Consider the following 21,188-nt stretch of genomic DNA (forward strand, 5'->3'; position numbering starts at 1 on the left):
GTTTCTAGAAGTAGTCTTATACAGAAATGAGGGTTTGATTAGAAATTAGAGGAAAGGTACATCCTTGTCATACTGGGTTTATTGGTCTTTTTTCATCAGATATACAGAGATCCTCAGAAGCAAAATGAGAAAAACTTGGAAAGTTGACAGCGTGTCTTCTCAAACATATTTTTAACCCAAGAATATAACTTTATTATTCTAAATTTAAGACAGGACGATATGACTGAGTAAACCCTTGAAAAAGACATTAGCACATATAAAAACTATCCATGTGCTAATTGGCAAAACAATGTGAAAAAGGCCTTGAGAGCATCTCAGCAATCTTCCTGTTTGTCCTTATCATAAACTCAGAGGCCTAGAAAAGTAAGTCTTTCATGAAACTTCAGATTGCTCTCTTTAGGCTTGTTGCTCTGTACTGCCTTAGGATTTGCTGTCTTGTACTCAACCAGAAAATAATTTTATGGCTACAGCTGTGATTCACAGAAACTCTGGCACAGTTAGTTCCAGCGGTTGACCATTTCAGCATCTATTGGCTGCTCTTTCTTCATGTATACAAAATATTAGCATCACAGGGTCATGGACGCTTCTGCTAAGATTAAGAAAAAAAGTACTGATAGGCCTAGAAGAATTTTTTATACTGGATGTCAATGCTTGGGAGTACAGTTCCACTAGATGCTGTGTTTGCCTTTGAAGCTGGCTTCCATTATCACGAAGACCCAGTAGGTAGCCATGTGGCTGTAGAGTCATAAAACATGGTTGTCAGATTCCATATGGGTTTATCTTTTGCCCCACATACTAGTATTCAAAATATCCCTTGGAATATACTCATTATTCAACATAGCAAAAGTAAAACAATTATTGGTTAGGCTTTCCTCCTTTCTTCTTCTTACCTTGTGAAAACAACCTTATGATTCCATTCTGTCTTTTAGTGGAATAGTATTCTACCTTTTCTCAGGAAACAAACAGTAAAAACAAAAAACATTCAATGGCATTAGCCTCTGTGACAGTTAACCTTTGTCAACTTGATTGAAACTATAATTACTATGAAGATGGTGATACATACCTTTAATTATGTCATTGAGGGCATTTGCAGAAAAGACAAACTAAGAGGAAAAGATACACCTTAAATGTAGGTAGCACCATTATCTTATTGGCTGGAGGTTCTAAAAAGAAAAAAAGAGGAAAAGGTGAAAATTAGCAGAATCCGTGTATACCCTATATCTCCAACAATGAGTTTGAACTGCTCTTCTGTCATACTATTCCTGCCACAATGGGCTGAACTCTCCAAAAGCAGGAGCCAAAATAAATTTTTGCTCCCCTACATTGTTTCTATTCAGTATTTCAGTCACAATGATGAATAGTAGCTAATACTGCTTCTCAGTGTCACCACTATATTTGAATAAAATCTAACAAATACACTCACTGACCGTAGATATAATTTTGCTGTCTATAAGTGAGTATATAACTGTAGAAAATTGTTTACTCATCCAATAGAATATTTCTTTGCATTAAAATAATGATTCTACATGAATACTACAACATGGATTAACCTTAAAGGAATTATGCTAAGGGAAATTATTCAGACAGCAGATATATTGTACTATTTCATTGAACAGGAAAAATAATAAAAATAGAATTTTGTTATCTGTAAATTGGGAATTATTAACTAATGGGTACAAAATTTTGCTCTGGGGGGATGATAAATTGAAATAGATAGGGAAGTTTGCATAATAATGAATATATTATTGAAACTGAGATAGACACTTAAATGGTTTAAAAATAAGTTATTATGTATGTTTTATGGCAACTGGAAATGCTCAACATTTTAAAAGCAAGAGACAAATTTTAAATCTAAATAAATTGAACTGTATTGTATAAACTATTGTCAAAATGTTGTTGTCGTATCTAAAGGAATAAAATCATTAATGTAGATTACAGAATAGTAAGAGTAAGGAGCACATAAACCTTAGAGCTAATGTATAATAAAATAGCAGGATAAAGGCACAAATCATGTATAAAATTCTAAAAAATAAATAAAACTTTAAAAAAAATAACAAAAATTATAATTAATTTAGATTTCTAATAATTACAAATTTTTGAACCCATAAATCTAAATAGTTGCATGACAAACTAATGAAATATAATACAACTGGGACATAGCAGAATATTTGAAGTTATGAAAAATACATGAAGTACATCAACATTTACAAGAGGGAAATAAAACATAACTTAAATCATTATAAGTATATCTTTTGTTGCTGTTTGTTTTTTGAGACAGGGATTCTCTGTGTAGTTTGGCTGTCATGGACTCACTATGTAGACCAGGCTGGCCTCAAACTCAGAGATCCAACTGCCTCTGCCTCCCAAGTGCTGGGATTAAAGGCATGTGCTACCATGCCTGGTCTATGTTTGGTTTTTTTTTTTTAACAGTAACAAAGTATGTTTCTTTGCAGATAATATGGTTTTAGATATAAGAAACCACAAGAGAAGTAGTAAATCTATTCCAGGCTTTCAGTAAAATGGCAGGGTAGAAAGTGAATGTACAAAAGTCAAAGCCTTCCTGTAGATCAAAGAAACATGCTGGAAAAGAACTCATAGAAATGATTCTTCTCGCATCTGCATCTAAATCAATCTAACAAGGAAGTGAAAGAATTTTATACTGAACACTTTAAACAATCAAAGGACTGGGAGAAGAGGAGGGAAGGAAGTTGTGATTGGGATGTAAAGTAAATAACTTAATAAAAACATTAAAATATGAAAATACAAACATACACTATGCTCATGGATTGAAAGAATTAACACTGAAAATGGTGGCATATACATATTCATTTTAATCCTCAGTGAGATTTCAATGCCATTCTAATATGCTGTGTGTGTGTGTGTGTCTGTCTGTCTCAAAGTTAATATGAATATGAAAAAATGCAGATAATCAAAGCAAATCTAAGCTAAAGGAATAATACTGAAAGTATCACAACTGATATCAAGTTATAATACAGATCCTTAGTAACAAAAACAGTATAGTATTGGCACAAGCACACACACACAGATCAATGAATCATATAGCCGGCACAGACATATGTCCATGCAAACATCCAGTTTAATTTTGACAAAAGTATGAAAAATAAACCTTAAAGATACAACAAAAACCTGAGTTGAAGAAACTGGATACTCCTCTGAGGAAGTATGGACCTACATTCCTGTATTTCATAATACAAAATTACATCCAAAGTGATCAAAGTTTTTAACTTTTAACACTTTTTATTCTTCTCTCATATATTACATCCCAATCACAGTGTCCTCTCCCTCCCTTCCCCCTAGTCTCTTCCCCCATCTCCCCTCTCCCAAAAATCCACCCCACTCTGACTGCCCTCAGACAAGAGCAGGTCCCCTAGGGACATCAATCAAACACAGGATAACAAGCCACAATAAGACCAGGAACATGCCATATCATGGATGGACAAGGCAGCCCAGGAGGAGGAAAAGGGTACCACAAATAGGCAAAAGAGTCAAGGACAGCCCCTACTCCTACTGTTAGGATTCTCACAAGAACCCCAAGGTATTAAGCCATAACATATATGCAGAGAACCTAGATCACACACCTAGAAGCTCCCTGACCTCTATGAGTTTCCATGAGTCTCAGTCAGTTGACTTTGTGGGACATGTTCATAGTGTCCCTTCTTCCCCCTCCTCCACAGGACTCCATGAGTCACATCTAATGTTTGTCTGGGGTACTCTGCATCTGCTCCTATCAGTTGCTAGATGAAGTCACCTTGCTTCCTTTGATGGTGAATCTACTAGACTCCAGTCCCAAGGCACTCTGCAGGTAGGACAAACTGTAGGTCAAAGGTTTTGTGGCTGGGTTGGTGTCCTAATCCCTCCACTTGAGGCCTTGCCTAGTTACAGAAGATGGCCAGTTTGGCTTCTATGCCCCACATTACTAGGAGTCTTTGCTAATATTATTTGTGTTAGATTCTATGGAGTTTCCATTGCAATCAGTTTCCACCTCAGCCTCAAATGTCCCCCAGTTCCAGTCGTTTCTCCCAGGATATTATCTATCCCTTCCAGCCCCCATCTGATCCCTCTTCTCACAAGCCCACCTGACCCTAGTACACCCACAAAATCTATTCTATTTCCCTCCCAGAGAGAACCTTGTGTCTCCCCTTTACTGGATAAAGAAAGTGTGGTGCACTTAAATGATGGAGTATTACTCAGCCATTAAAAAGAATGACATCATGAAATTTGCAAGCAAATGAAAGAAACTCGAAAGGATCATCCTAAATGAAGTAACCCAGACCTGGCAAGACAAATATGGTATGTACTCCTTTATAAGTGCATATTGCCTGTAAATTAAAAGACAATTCTACAGTTCACAGACCCAAAGAAGTTAATTATACCTTTTTGTAGCAACAATTTTTGTAGCATACATGTCCCTTGAGGATGGAGAGATAGCTCAGTAGTTCATAGCATTTGGAATACGATCATGATGACTGGAAATTGGATACGAGCACACACTGAGAAAGCTGGAAACCTAATAAGCACCTGTAGTTCCAGCTCTAAGGGATCCAATACTCCTTACTGATCTTTCTAAATGCTCAAGCACACACATATACACACTAACACACACACACACACACACAAATCTTTCAAATATTAATTTCTTCTATACTTTCCAGTTTATTGTAGCATTTGGGTTTTTTGTATTGTTAAATATATTTTACATATACATTTATATTATTATTCCTATATACAATAAACTACCTACATCAAGAAGAACCATAAAACAATCAGAAATTATATAAATGTTACATTCATAGTGTTTTGACTATTTGTATTTGGCAGCCTTGAAGAAAACATCTTTCCTATGTTGGTGTGTCTAAAATCCTGAATTGAAATCAATATCCATCATATCTAATTTCTATCAACTTAAAACATCTATCTAGACCTAAAAACATCTTAACGCCTAAACAACAAAGCTTAATTGTAAAACTAAACTATCTGGTCTTCAACCCCATCAGAGACTTGAGAAGGAATAAAATTAATTACCTGAGTATAAAGGGGGTGCAGGTTAGCACCTTCCCAAATTAAAAAAAAATGGCTGAGACAGTTTACTACCTGAATATTCACCCAAAACTCTCCATAATGTTGGAGCATCATCTTCAGCCTTCTGGCCCAATAGATCTGACAGAAATACTTGTGAGGCAGGAACTATTGATGATGTGCTTACCCTGTCTTGGCAGAGTTCAGTTGTCGACTCGGCCTCTGTCCAAGCTTGCTCATTTTTAAGCAGAATTCTGTCTGTTGCAAAAATGAGGATATTTTGCCCAGTGGCTAATTTTCCACATTTGCAGCTATCTCCCTAAAGGAGGTTCTTCGATGCTCATCATCTTCTTTGAAGTAGGATGGGTGTTAACCTGTCTCATTGTCAAAGAATCTTTAAAATAATAAAAATATATTTTAATGCCATATTCTGAATATCTCTGAGGTTTTTGAAGACCTTATCTATTTTACCTTATCTTTCCATAAATCATAACTGGGCCACAAATGCTATTCCTAGCTTGTTTAACCATTTTCCCTTATTTTATCTGGGCCCCTTAAAAGGTATTATTCATCCCAAATCAGCCCTAAGAAACCTTAAGAGAACGATGTCCCATTTTCTTTAAGGAGGTTGGATAGGTTTTTGGTTGCTTTCTTGGGTGATAGATGTTTATTTTCATTGGGAGTTGGTTATAAGTTATTATTGGTCTTATTTAGAGAGAAAACAAGGTTGGACTCAGGAATGTCTCTCTTTTCCTTTATCTTTCTTTCTTAGGTTGAGAGATAGGGGTTGAAAAGAAAGAAAGGGGGAATATAGAAATATATAGGGATGATAGGACAAAAAGTAGATTAGCGAACCTACTCCTTGACTCAGTGCCTTAATTGTTACAAAGTTATTTTTAATTTACTGGTATAGAATTTTGTGTATAGATGCACAATAAGTTTAATTTTAGATACATTGGTATAAAATTCAAATTTAAGATTATTCTTCACACACACACACACACACACACACATATATATATATATGCACACACACTCTAATATGCGGTATTGTACAGATACAACTCAATTATAATACAAGCTTTACTTACAATAATTTGAAAATGTTATTGCAGGCTATTTAGGATAATTAAGTTATACAAGTTTACTGTTAGCTGATCAAATCATGGTCATATCAACTACTAGTCTATTTTTATCACAAGAATATATATCCTAGGTGTAAAACACAGAATTTGTTTTTAAAATATTGCTTATAAACCTATGGATTTCAGAGGTATCTGTTGTAATGTCTTTTTCACCTCTATTTTTAGACATTTGGTTTTTTGCTTCCCCTTTTTGATTAACTTGGCTAAAATTTGTCAACCATACTTCACCTTCGAAAGTATCAACTATTTGTTCCATTGATCTTTCATATTGAGCTTTAATTTTCTATTTCATTAATTTTTGCTTATATTTAACATTTCTTTTCTTGCCTTGATTTTGAGATTTTCTTGTTCTTGTTTTTCTAAGAACTTGAGTTGAATCATAATATCTGAATTTCTGATTTTTAGTGCTGTGGATCTAAAATTAAGAACTGTCTTAGAATCATTTTAGTAGAACATTACAAGTTCTGCTATACTTTGTGCGTGCTTTCCCTAGTAATAATTTTCAAATCTATCATTTACTAATTTATATTATCCACAAATCATTCAAAGTACATTGTTCAACCTCAATGTTTGTATATTTCCTACATTTCTATTGATACTGATTTCTAATTTCATTCCACTATAATTGGATAAAATATGATATAAATATACTATGAATAAATATTAATTCAAAAGTGGGCTCAATATCATTAGCAGAGGAAATTTCAAGAGAACATAGCATTAGTGTGTGGTATGGTCACTGCTCGAATCCTTTCTTCAGTATTCAGTGAGATAGAACAGAAAGGAGAAATATACTGTTGGCAAGGAAACTAGTGTTAAAGTTTCATACATGGATAGTACAGATACAATTTTTATTAGTGTAAAAGAGATTTTTTTCCTTTGGAAAGAAATTTCCTCTTCACTACAAAAAGAAAAAGGGTATCTCAAACTCAAGATTCTATCTTTCCATGACTCTATCTTGTGGAAACTTATACAAACGAAGAGATCCTGAACTTAATATGTCATGTGTTTCTTGCTAACACAAACTAGATTAGGGAAATATTTGTGCAGGGCCAGCAGACAAGGTTCATAAAAGATATTACAACTACATCAGACGAGGGTGAGTCTACATGTTGTGATGGCAACAGAACATTACAGTATTGTCTACATTGTTCTGATTTTGAAGGAATGTAAAATGCAGGAGTTGAAGAATTATATATGCTTATACCTGACATCATGAAAGCTACTTAGGACCGACAATGTGTGGGAGGTTCAGGTTTCTAAGAAAAGAGACTATTAGTGAGGCTAGTAAGGCAAAGCCTAATTTGTACTATAGACCTCTGGATGTTGGAAAGGACAAAAAAAACCCATGGGATTTCTACTGAGGAAAGCTTCAGGGCTACTTTAAGACTTTATAATGTCAATATAAGTTACAGAGGTTGGACATGGAGCTAGAGTATTTGGTGTTAAACATAATGAATTCAATGTTGCTCTGGTATGATCTTTCCTTGTCATCTTGATATATGTCTATTTAAAATGGATACAATTATTTTATGTCATTGTATACAGGGAGTATGCAACATTGATTTTGTTTATTATAAAGAAGCTAACAATAAAGAATCACATTGAATCTCAGAAGATTTTGGTTTTGGGTGTTTGAACACTACAAGACCTATTAACTTTTGAAGACTATTGAGATGAACTAAATATATCTAAATTGGAAGTTTGTTTGACTTTGGTTCATGAAGTCTTAGCTCCTCAGAATGTGCCTGTACTTTTATCTCTGGAACTTCTATCAGTTTGTGAGCCTCAAAATGTTTGTACTAATGCTGAACAAATATGGTCACTGTTCAAATGAAGAGTCTATGTCATTCTATAATATGTTTGTGTTTCTTATTAAAGCTTCATGGATACAAAGAATACTCTTCAGCATTAGAAGTAGTGCAACTGTTGGTTCTCTACCCAAAGTTTCAATCTAGACACTTGTGCTACTATTACTCCATGATCATGCATAACTCAGAAATAGGAAGCATTGACACAGTATACTACTATCCCATGCACTGGACCCTGGATCTCCTTTTGTTAACTACATAATTGTCCAACAGTGTTTGGATCCATGATCCCTGTATGAGAACCTGCACCATGGATTATGGAGAAATGTATGTAGATCTATGTCAAGATTCTCAGGGCATTAAGACTTTTGTCTTAAATCATATTCCTGGCTTCTTTTTTTTAAAGAGGCATTCACACTTACCAAAATGTTACTAGTAAAAGCAACAGAGAAAACTTAGTCACAGAAACAATGTTTTACTGACAAAGTATATAGCTGTAGTCATTTAGTATTAGCTTATGCCACGGAGTCTGCCTCTATGATCAAAATATAGTATATATCTATAGTGTATCTATTATCATGATGGTATCCACAAAAAAAAAACCCCTCATCATCAAAAAGGATTTCTTCCAGGTAAACCAACAGTAGTCAGCTTAGCCTTGTTCCCTTTTCACCACATTTCCGAGTAAAGAGCTCTGTGTGCACCACTCAAGGCCTGTTGGCACCAGGGACAACCAGGTGAGACCCTTATACCTCAATCCCCTGCCTACCCGGTCTTCCAAAACACAGGCAAGCCCAGCAGAAGTAAACTCCACCCTTTTCCCTGTGTACTCAATTTCTTGGCCCACAGCTCTACATGCATTATCACAGGCCTGCTGCCATCAAAGACAACCAGAGGCCTGCCAACATTATGGACAACCAGATGGCTAAAGGCCAGTTTAAGAAAACTATCAAAAAGAGCCAGGGAAATATAGCACTAGCAGAACACAGCTATCTTACTACAGCAAGCTCTATATATCCTGAAATTTTTCCTTAAATCTAATCTTATGAGATAGTACAGGCCTTTAAAGAGGAAAGGAATAAATCCCTTAAAGTAATACAGAAAAATACATTCAAACGCATGAGGAGAATGAATAAAAATGTTTAAGACCTGAAACTGGAAATAAAAGTAATAAAGAAGCACAAATGAAGGAAAACCTGGGTAAGAGAACAAAAATTACAGACATAAGCCCAATAGAATACAAAACATATCAAACTATAGCACCAGCCAAGGACAATACAGCCAGTAAACTTCAAACACCTACCCAGATCTAGCCAATGGACAGGACATTTTCCACAGTTGAATGGAGAGTCGGGTATGACTTTCTCATGTACTCCGGTGCCCCATATTTGACCATGTCCCCTTGATGCGGAGTCCTGGTGGCACTCAGAGGCAGGATAGCAGGCTACCAAAAAGAAAGTTGATACCCTATGAGCATATACAGGGGGAGAAAGTCCCCCTCAGTCACAGTCATAGGGGAGGGGAGTAAGGGAAAAATGGGAGGGAGAGAGGAATGGGAGGATAGAAGGGATGGCCTAACGATTGAGATGTAATATGAATAAATTAATAAAGTTAAAAAAAGAATACAAGACATAGAAGAGAGAGTCTCAAGCATAGATGTTATGATAAAAAAATACATTGGTCAAAGAAAATGTTAAATCTACAAAACTTTTGAACAAAACATTCAGGAAATCTGGGACACGATGAAAAGACAAAACAAAGAATAATAGGATTAGAAGAATGAGAAATTTTCTAGCTTAAAGGCCCAGAAAATATTTTCAGCAAATCATAGATGAAAATTTACCTAACCTAAAGAAAGAGGTGCCTATAAATATAGAGGAAGCTTACAGAACATTAAATAGACTGGACAAAAAAGAAAATCCTCCTTCCACATAATAATCAAAACAGTTAATGTACAGAACAAAGAAAAATATTAAAAAATGCAAAAGAGAAAAGGCCAAGTCACATATAAAGGTAAACTTATTAAAACTACACCAGACTTCTCAGAAAAGCCTTTAAAAGCCAGAGGGCATGGGCGGATGTCTTGAAGTCTCTAAGAGACCTCAGATGCCAAACCAGACTGCTATACCAAGAAAAACTTTCAATCATTGTACCTGGTGAAAACAACATATTCCATGACAAAACCAAATTTAAATATATTTCCACAAATCCAGTTGTACAGAAGATTATAGAAGAAAAATTCCATCCCAAGGAGGTTAATTACACCCACCCAAGAAAACACAGAAAATAAATAACCCCATACCAACAAGAAACAAAAGACAGGAAACACACACACACACACACACACACACATACACACTACCACCACCACCACCACCACCACCACCACCATCAAAATAACAGTAATCAATCATTGGTAATTACTATATCTCAACATTGAGATAGACTCAATTCCCCAATAAAAAGACACAGGCTAACAAATTGGATGCTAAAACACTATTCATCATTCTGCTACATACAGGACACACACTTCAGAAAAGATGGAATTGACATTAGCTCAGAGTAAAAAGCTGGAAAAAGACTTTCCAAGCAAACTGACCCAAGAAGCAAGCTGGAGTAACCATTCTAATATCTAATAAAATAGAATTTCAACCAAAATTAATCAAAAGAGATGGGGAAAGCCACTTCATACTCATCAGAGGACAAGTCCACCAAGATGATGCCTCAATTGTAAATATTTAAGTCTCGAACACAAGGGCACTCACGTTTGTAAAAGATATATTAATAAAACTTAAATCACACATCAAACACCACACATTAATAGTGGGAGACTTTAACACCCTACTCTCACTGATGGACAGTTATCCAGAGAGAAATAAAGAAGCTTAACAGATGCTATGAATCAAATAGATATCACAGACATTTACAGAACATTTCACCAAACCACAAAAGGATATACTTTATTCTTGGTCAGTATTTAATGGGACCTTCTACAAAATTTAGCATATGCTCAGCCACAAAACAAGCCTCAGTAGATATAAGAAGATCGAAATAACCCCTTGCATCCCATCACACAATCATGGATTAAAGGTAGAACTTAAAAACAACAGAAAGCCTACAAACTCATGGAAACTGAACATCTCCATGTTCTATGACCTATGGGTCAGGGATGAAATAAAGGAATTAAAAACTTTCTAGAATTGAATGAAAATGAATGCACAACATACCCAAATTTACAGGACACTGTCTGCATAAAGAGCTTAGAATGATCCAATACTAGCAACTTAACAACACACTTAAAAGCTCTAGAAAAAAGAAGCAAACCCATCCAAGAGGAGTAGAAAATAATTAAACTCAGGGCTGAAATCAATTAGAAACAAAGAAAATAATATAAAGATTCAAGGAAACAAAGAGTTGATACTTTGAGAAAAATCAACAAGGTAGACAAACACTTAGACAAACTAAATGAAAAGCAGGGACAGAGAGAGAGAGAGAGAGAGAGAGAGAGAGAGAGAGAGAGAGAGAGAGAGAGAGAGAGAGAGAGAGAGAGAGAGAGAATATATCCAAATCAACAAAAACAGAAATTAAAAAGACATAATAACAGACACCAAGGAAATAAAAAACAAACAAACAAAACATAGTCTTACTTCAAAAACCCATATTCCACAAAATTGGAAATTCTAAATGTAATGAACAATTTTCTTGATAGATACCACTTACCAAGTTAAATCATGATCAGATAAACAATTTAAATAGACTTATAAACTCTAAGAAAATAAAAAAAGTATTTAAGTCTCCTAACCAAATATGGCCCAGGACCACATGGTTTTACCTATTGTCTTTGAGGCAAAAAATCTTAAGGAAAAATGGGGAAGAATTGTAGGCATTATCCCAGGCGAAGGCAGTCTTGGTGGGTCTTGCCACAGGCTCCACTGCTTGGAAACACCACTGATACCCACTGAGATGGACATTGTTGAAGACTTGCAGGAACCATCCTGGGTCAGAATTCAGGAAACAGACAGGAGACTCCAGCCAGGCAATTGTGATTCTAATCAGGTATCTATGGGAGGAGGGAACCTGGGGAAGAAACTAGAGATTACACCCTAGAGAGAGACACAGACAGAAGAGAGAAGGCTGCAGGTCTGGAGCACAAGCACAAATCAATTGGGGAGATGACCCAGCTTACAGGCTGGACCAGCATGCAGGCCAGAGACACCTAGGGATCTGTCCCTTGGAACAGATTCTAGAAGGTTTATTATTGTTTCCCTTTAACCTTTTTTCCCTGTTGTATGAGATAGTTGGATTGTATAGTAAGGTCTATTTGTTTAGAAACAGCCAAAAAGTGGCGCTCGACATGGGGCCCGATAAGTTCTGTAATTTCTAAAGGTATGAGGGAAGATTCAAAATTCTAAGATATAGAAATGCTGTTTCAGCGTATCAACAAAATCGCAGCTACCATTGCAAAACTCTTTCCTGCTTTATACTTAGAAGGAATTTTCTGTTTTTCATTGTTCTTTTATTGTATTTCATTGTTAGAAGGATTATAAGAAAGGCTAATATGATAGAAAAACTGGAAGGGTCAGTAAATTCTATCCTTTTGGAGAAGATTGCAGATTTGACTGGACAGATAGAAAGAATGAGGAAAGAAAATGAAGGGATGGCAAAGTGAATAGCATATTTGATAAAGGAGAGTGAAGGGGACAGAAAATAAAAGACCGGAAAACCAGAAAAAAAACAAAAAACAAAAAACAGAAGAGTCAATAAGCTCTATCCTTTTGGAGAGAATTACTGACAACTGAACAAATGAGCAAAATGCAGAAAAAACTGGAAGGGCTGAAAAGGCAAAGGGCACCTTTGGTTAAAAAGGGTAGAGAAGGTCAGAAACCAGAGAAAAAGGAAGGCAGACACACCAAGTCGTCTTTGAGAGGAAATGTCCCAGTGGAGGACAGATCAAGAGCAGCCCAGACACCTTCAGCTTTTCCAGTCACTATAAGACATGTCCCACTCAAAATAGTGCTGAGGCTTATGATGAAATGGCATGGCATCCGGTAGACATAATGGGTTTAAAACATTTTAAGGAATCTGTCGACAAATATGGTATGCACTCTGCCTTTGTTAAACAAATGTTAAACAGCTGGGCCATGCAGAATAGACTTATTCCCCAAGATTGGAAAATTTATTTTCAACAGTATTAGAAGCAGCATAACAGTTACAGTGGCTATCATGGTAGCTAACTGACGCTATAAGAATAGAGCAATGAAATACAACAAGGGGAACAAATATTAATAGAGATCAATTGCTTAGTGAAGGACAATATACTAACTTAAGAGAACAAATTCAATCTGAAGATAGTGATTGAACAATGTCATATTGCAGCCTTGAGACATTGGGAAATGGTAGAGGAACCTACGAAAACAAATATTCCATTTACTAAAGAATTTCAGGAACCTGGGGAACCCTCCACAGAATGTCTACAGAGATTAGAATCCGCTATGGATAGAGTGTTGCCAGATTCTGATACCAAACAGGCACTAAAACTTGTCATGGCTTATGAGAATGCGAATTCTGAATGTAAGAGGGTACTTAGGCCATTAAAGGAAAGAGGAGCTCCATTAGATGATTGGGTAAAGGAGACAGTTAATATTAACTCTCAGGAATATCAAAACAATATTGTGGGACAAGCTATAGCAAGAGAACCCAGATATCATAATACCCGGTGCTTTAATTGTGGTAAAATTGGTCATGTGCAAAGAAACCGTAGAGATAAAAACCAGCGTGATAACCCGGAAGAAAACACAACTCATAGGAGAGAACAAGGAGGTTCTGGCCATAATGGTAATGAGATGTCAAGACTTCCAGGGTACTGTAGTTGTGGTGGGAAAGGTAAACATTGATCTAGGGATTGTCAGTCTAAAAGAATGTGCAAGGCAATATCTTGCCGATGGGAAACAGAAGAAGGGCCCAATCGACTCGGGGCCCTGTAAACAATGTCAGCCAAATTCCCTTGGCCAGTCCAGAAGTGACAGACTGCAAAAAAACGGGAACTGGGTATTAGTGATCTAATGCATACTACTAAAGGCAGTGCAGCCTTGGATCTAGCTTCAAATGTGTCTCTTACCCTGTCTCCAAAGGTTGAATGTTACAAATTAAATACTGGTGTTTTCAGACCTTTGCCTTCAGCACAGTAGGAATGGTTGTGAACAGAAGTGGGCTGACTTCTCATGGTTTTATTGTGCATCCCAGTATTACAGATGGAAATTCTAAGGATGAAATAAAAATCAGGGCATGTGTAAAGAAGGAGATGAAAACTAATGCTGGGCATAGAATTGCTCAACTGTTACTGTTTCCTAACATTAAGGGAAAAGCTGCTCCATTGGAAAGGACTGGTGCATTGGGAGGCACAGGGACACGTGTGTTCTGGCAAACAATAGTTAATGATCAGAGACCTAAATTAATCATACAAATGAATGGCATTAAAATGCAAGGCTTAGTGGACATAGGAGCCAAGGTGTCAATCATGTCTCAGTATTCTTGGAATCCAAATTGGCCACTTCAGAAGATTTATACAGAAATTATAGGAATTGGCAAATTATCTCAAATAAAACAAAATGTGCGAGGCTTCAGTGTGTGAGATCAGAAGGGCAGACAGGGAGACCCTATGTGGCTGACATACCCCTAAATCAATGGGGAAGAGATCTCTTACAACAATGGGGTAATCAGATCAATATTCCTGCAATTAAAGAGATAAACAATGTTGAAACTGGTGAAGTGGTATGTGCTTTGGGGAAGAGATTAATGTAAGTGATCAGGAGCAACCACAAGCTATGCCCACTGTATAACCTCAGAACTCCTCAAGTTCAGAGTATCCAAATTTATAAGAGGGGCCACTGCTGAGATACCAACAGCCCTGCCCCTAAAATGGATTTCAAACAGACCTGTATGGCAGGAGCAGTGGCCCTTGACAAAAGTTAAGTTATAGGGGCATCACTGTTTTGTGAAAGAACAGCTGGAGGCTCAGCACATAGAAGAATCTTCCAGTCCCTGGAATTCTGCAGTGTTTGTGGTAAGAAAGAAATCAGACAGGTGGAGAATGATAATGGATTTGGGGGCCATAAACAAGGCAATTCAACCCATGGTTTCAGTTCAACCTGTAATTCCTTTGCCGTCCTTGTTACCTAAGTCTTGGCATATAATTTTAAAGATTCTTTTTTCACAATACCGCTGCATGAGAAGGACAGGGAAAGGTTTGCTTTCTCAGTACCTACTCTGAACTGTAATTCTCCAATGAAGAGATATCATTGAAAGGTATTTCCACAGGGAATGTTGAATAGCCAAACCTAATGCCAATATTTTGTGCAACAACCATTAGAAATAATTCATAGGCAGTTTCCTCAATTTATCATTTACCATTATATGGATGATATTCTGCTAGCTGATTTTGATCCTAATGCTTTAGAAAAATGTTTAAGGAAGTACAAAGAATTCTGCCATGCTAGGGATTACAGATTGCTGTAGAAAAAATACAAAAGGGGATTCAATTACCTAGTTAGTCTACAAAATAACTGAACAAAAAATTTGACCACGAAAGGTACAGATCCATAGAGATCAATTGCAAACTCTTAATGACTTTCAAAATTAATGGGAGATGTTAACTGGTTAAGGTCCACAATCGGGTTAGCTACCAATGAGTTAAGTAACTTGTTTCAAATGTTACAAGGAGATTCGGATTTAAACAGTCCAAGGCATCTAACCATTGAAGCAGAAAAAAAGTTAATTCTGATAGAGCAAAAACTGCAAACGCATATGTGGATAGAATTGATCCTGAACTTGGGTGCATTCTGGTTATCATGCCTTCAAAACATTCTCCTCCTGGGCTTCTTATGCAAAGGGGAGACAGAATCATAGAATGGATATTCCTGGCAAATTATCAAAGCAAAATATTGAAAAAATACATAGAGAAAATTCTGAATTGATTACAAAATGAAGAATAAGGCTGCACCAACTGTCAGGGATGGACCCGGTAGAAATTATAGTGCCTCTTACTGATTCTGAGATTATGTCATTATGTGTAATTAATGAAGATTGGCAAAAAGCTTGTAGTAACTATTTGGAAGACATTAACAATAGATACCCAAAAAGCAAATGTATACAGTTTATGAAAGGAACTAATTGGGTCCTTCCAAGTGTTGTAAAGAGGTCACCAATTCCAGGGTCACCCACCTTCTTCACTGATGCAAATAAATTGGGTATGGCAGGTTATAAGTCTGATAAAATGACTAAGGTGATTAAAAGCCCATTTACATCAGTCCAAAAATGAGAATTGTATGCAATCCTTATTGTATTGTTAGATTTTTCTGAATCTCTTAACATAATTACTGACTCTCAATATGCTGAAAGAGTTGTTTTGCATATAGAAACTGCTGAACTACATTATTTATAGAGCTGCAACAGGTCATCAGAAGCAGAAACTATCCCTTCTTTATTACTCATATCTGATCCTATACAGGTTTACCAGGTCCATTGGCACAAGGAAATGAAGAAATCAACAAATTATTAATAGGTAATGTATTCAGAGCCTCAAACTTTCATGAAAAACATCATGTTAATGGTAAGGGGTTGAAGAAAAGATTCCCTATCACTTGACGACAACAAGCCAGAGAAATAATTAATAAGTGTCCTTCGTGTTCCTTGTATATTCAAATCCCGTTACCTACTGGAATTAACCCTAGGGGTACCAAAAGGAACGATTTTGGCAGGTGGATGTGTTTCATTTTGCAGAATTTGGGAAAATGAGGTATGTGCACCATACCATTGATACATATTCAGGTTTTCAATGGGCAACTGCCTTAAGTTCTGAAAGGGCTGACTGTGTCATTACTCATTTATTGGAAATAATGGCAATTATGGGAGTACCTGCACAAATTAAGACTCACAACGCTCCTGCCTATGTGTCCCTTAAGATGAAAAAAATCTTATGTATTATAATATAAAGCATGCTACTGGTATACCTCACTACCCCACAAGACAACCAGTTGTGGAAAGATCTAATCATACCTTAAAAGAAATGCTTATTTTAAAAAAGGGAAGGGTAAAGACCCCCAAGTTCCAATTAAATAATACTTTGTTGACTCTAAATTTTCTTAATGTTAATGATGAATCGATGACAACTGTAGAAAGACATTGGGTGATAGAAAAAAACTGAGGAGCCGGGACAACCAATATTCTACAAAGATTTTTCAAGTATGAAATTGAAACCTACAATAGTTTTGAGATGGGGTCATGGGTATGAATATGTTTCCACAGGGAGTGAAAAAATGTGTTTACCAACAAAACTTATAAAGATTAGATCTGACCATATTGCAAGTGAATCTTAAGAGCCACCTGGTTCTTATATCTTGACATTCTTATACAGCTTGGAGAACTAATGCTTTTTTCTGGCCTGTTGCTATACATGCAGGCAGAGCCCTATATTATTTGAGAAAAAAAAACAGGACAATGATGAAGGCAGCCTGGGTGATTTAACCCTAAAAGAATGCTTGTGGAACCCCAAGCAAGGTGCCTCAACTGTTGTTTCCTTGAAAATTTATATGTGTACAAATATACCTTTACTAATGATTTCAAAAGTTGGCTTACTTTCAGAGCAAAAATTCAGAGCAAATCTCTGCCTCTGACACTACTATTTCCTCAAAAAATTGTATGCATATTAACAGTAAAAGGGATAACCAAAAGGATCAATGCCAAAAAAGACTGGAGAAAAATAGATACAGCTAGATTTTCCAGCGCATGGCCAATATATTATTTTTCTAGGGTACTCAAACATGTTTTTCTCCTAAACACCATAAAGTAATTTTGAGAACATGATACCCCCATTCTCAGTAGTTGGAGTGGGTGTTTTTGTTGAGTACCAATGCTCATTTTTGCCTAAGGGGGTTAGCTATATGTTAATAAAAGATTCATTTAGGGATTTCTTTCTTCTATCTTTCTTTTTCTCTTATCTTTCTATCCCATCTAATATTAAGGAAAAGGAGGAAAAGAGGGGAGGATATAGGTTTATAGAATAAATGGTAGATTATTGAATCTACTAACCTCAAAAATCTTACATTGGTATTGTAGATTGATGAAAATTTAAGACTATTTTGATTGATGGAAATTTAAGAATATTTTATTCATCTTTTGCTTCACATTGATAAAAACTTAAATTGTATATTGTTATTCAACTTTTGCCTTATATATTGTACATTATATGTTGATAAAATCTTGTTGTATATAGTAAGTTAGTAGAAACTTCAGATCATTTTTGTTCAATGTTTATTTAATGTATTATTCATGTGCTACTCATTCAAAAAGGTAATGTCTTATGAAAACTAACTATTAATAACCTGTTCAGGAAAATAGGAAATAAAAGTTGGTATTTAGTTACATATAAATCTTACTGGATACTAATTTACTTGATCATAGAGCAGGTTTGTTTAGTTTCTTGTATATGTCTTCAAAGGAATAGATTGATAACTTTAAGAATAGATAGAGAGATGGTTTTCAAACTCTTCACACATCCACAAAATATGGCATTTAATGATGGAGCATTTTCCTGACAGAAAGAGACATCTGCTTCTGGCTGCATCTGCATATACATCATTGAAGATGAGGGCATCAAGAGACAAGGGTGACAGAATAGTCACTGGACTGAAGAACTGCTCTTGTCTCTATTGCTTATGACATACTGACTGTCCTCTATGATCAAGAGTGATGCTGAGAAGTTGACTGTCCAGCTTTGCAGAGACTAGGTGGACCAGATGGTAAAAGTTCCAGCTTCACAAAGCAAGTTGAGGATGATTTGGGCCAATAACACTGAAGACTGATTGCCCCGACGTTGGAGAGAATCCAGTGTCTGCCCAAGCAGTCAGCTCTCTCTGTCCTATCCACACATAGAAGTTTCCCATCAGCACTTCCTTTACATTAGATAGACTTTCCTTCTTGGATCTCTGATGGGATTGAAGATTATATAGCCACAGTGTTACTAGAAGCTTTAGTTTAAGAATTAAAAACACATTTATAGGTTGATAATTGCCATTTCTAATGAAGAGACTCTAGAAAACTTTAGACAATAGGAAAGGACTCTCTCTGATAGAACAGTGGCATAAGGTCTCCAAGGTTATCAAATACAAAAGGACTGGGTTATGTGCCTGATGCTTCTGTATATATGTATATTTGTGTATATACTTCTTAATTACTTTTTTAAAAGAAAGGGGGGATGTGTGGATTGAAGGCATTATCCCAAGTGAAGACTGTCTTGGAGGGTCTGGCCTCGGATTCTGCTGCTTGGAAAAAGAACCTATACTCCAGTGAGATGGACATTGTTGAAGACTGGGAGGAGCCATCCTGGGTCCGGAATTCAGGAAACAGACCTGAGACTCCAGCCAGGTGATTGTGTTTCTAATCAGGCATCCATCTATGGGAGGAGGGAGCCCAGGGAGGAATGAGAGACACAGGTGGAGAGGAGAGGAGAAGGCTGAAAGTTCAGAGCACAACCGCACGTAGATCGGGAAGATGACCAGCGTGCAGACCAAATACACCTAAGGATCCGTCCTGTGGAACAGATATTGGAAGGTTTATTCTTGTTTCCCTTTAACCTTTTTCCCCTCTTGTATAGGTTAGTTGGGTTGTATAATAAAGTCTAATTGTTAAGAAACAGAGCCAACAGAACACTTTGAAAGTAAGAAAAAGTACAATCTTAATAGTAAAGCTAGGGACTTTTTGAGGTTGATGAGCAAGAACAATTATCCAGAGTAGCACTGGCTGACATGATTCTTTCAAGCTGGGCTGCTGACTGATATGACAATTGATTTCCTTGTTCTATTTTTTGCTCTCAGCTTCTTGATATGATTTAATAAAAAAATTAATGAGTAGATGCACACCTTTGCAATTTAAAGTAGAAAGGGCTGATTAATTTTATATAGAAATTTAGATTTGTGATTCTTTTAGGATTTTTATAAGATTAAATTTTAAGATAATTGATTATTTCTTTCTGACAGCAAATTGCAGCCTGCTGGTAAAGAAAAGCTGACTGAGAAATTACCTTGCTTGCTCATACTTTTTTAATCTATAACTGGTTGCTTAGTTACAAATGCATGTGGGTTTTTAGAAATAATGTTTTTATCCACCTATAATACATAAAATGTTTTTCACTAAGGGCTTTGGAAAAACATACTCTTTTTTATGATCATTTACTAAAAGAAAAATGAAATTTAATCATGTTGTAACTTTTATCCTGCTTGAGATATTTTTTCTGGGGTATATAAACTGTGGGAGAAAGAATAAAAGTTAGAAGATGCTTGGTAGAACCTACCTGCTAGAATCTGCCTTACTTCATCAAGTATAAGTGTGTGTGTGAGTGTGTGTTCCTTTCCTCTCCTTCTTTCCCACACTTCAGCCAATAGCTCTAGCCCACACTTACCATAATATGTAAACCTACAACAGGAAGTTATCAGCACTGGCCAATGTCAGCAATTTATTTAATAAATTCTGGCTCCTCAGTTGCCTCTATCAGTGGAAGCCCCTGTCAGTAACAATCAGTTCTAGCTCCTCAGTTAACCTCAGAGAAAGTCTGCTAGGTGACTAGGCAGCTGCTGGCTATGCCCTTACTCAGTTTAGCCTGTGGTGTTGAAGCTGGTCTGCAACAATAAATAATATCTTGCTGTAAGTATAATCAAATAAGTCAAAGACCTCTATGACAATAACCTCAAGTTTTTGAAGAAAGAGACTGAAGGAAATATCAGAAAATGGAAAGGTCTCCCATACTCATGGATAATTAGGATTGACATAGAAAAAATGGCCACCTTACTAAAAGCCATCTACAGATTCAATACAATTCCTAACAAAATTTTTTACAGACCTTGAAAGAACAATGCTCAACTTCATATTGAAATAAAGAACCTCAGGATAGCTAAAACAAGCCTGTACAATAAGAGATCTTCTGGAGGTATCACCATCCCTGATCTCAAGCTGTACTACAGAGCAATGGCAATAAAAGCTGTATGGTATTGTCATAAAAATAGGCAGGTTGATTAACAGAATCAAATAAAAGACCCAGAAATAAACCCACACACTTATGAACAGTTTATTTTTGGCAAAGAAGCAAAAACTGTAAAAATGGAAAAAAGAAAGCATCTTCAACAAATGGTGCCAGTCTAACTGG

This window comes from Acomys russatus, chromosome X (assembly GCF_903995435.1).
Source record: "Acomys russatus chromosome X, mAcoRus1.1, whole genome shotgun sequence".
NCBI lineage: Eukaryota > Metazoa > Chordata > Mammalia > Rodentia > Muridae > Acomys > Acomys russatus.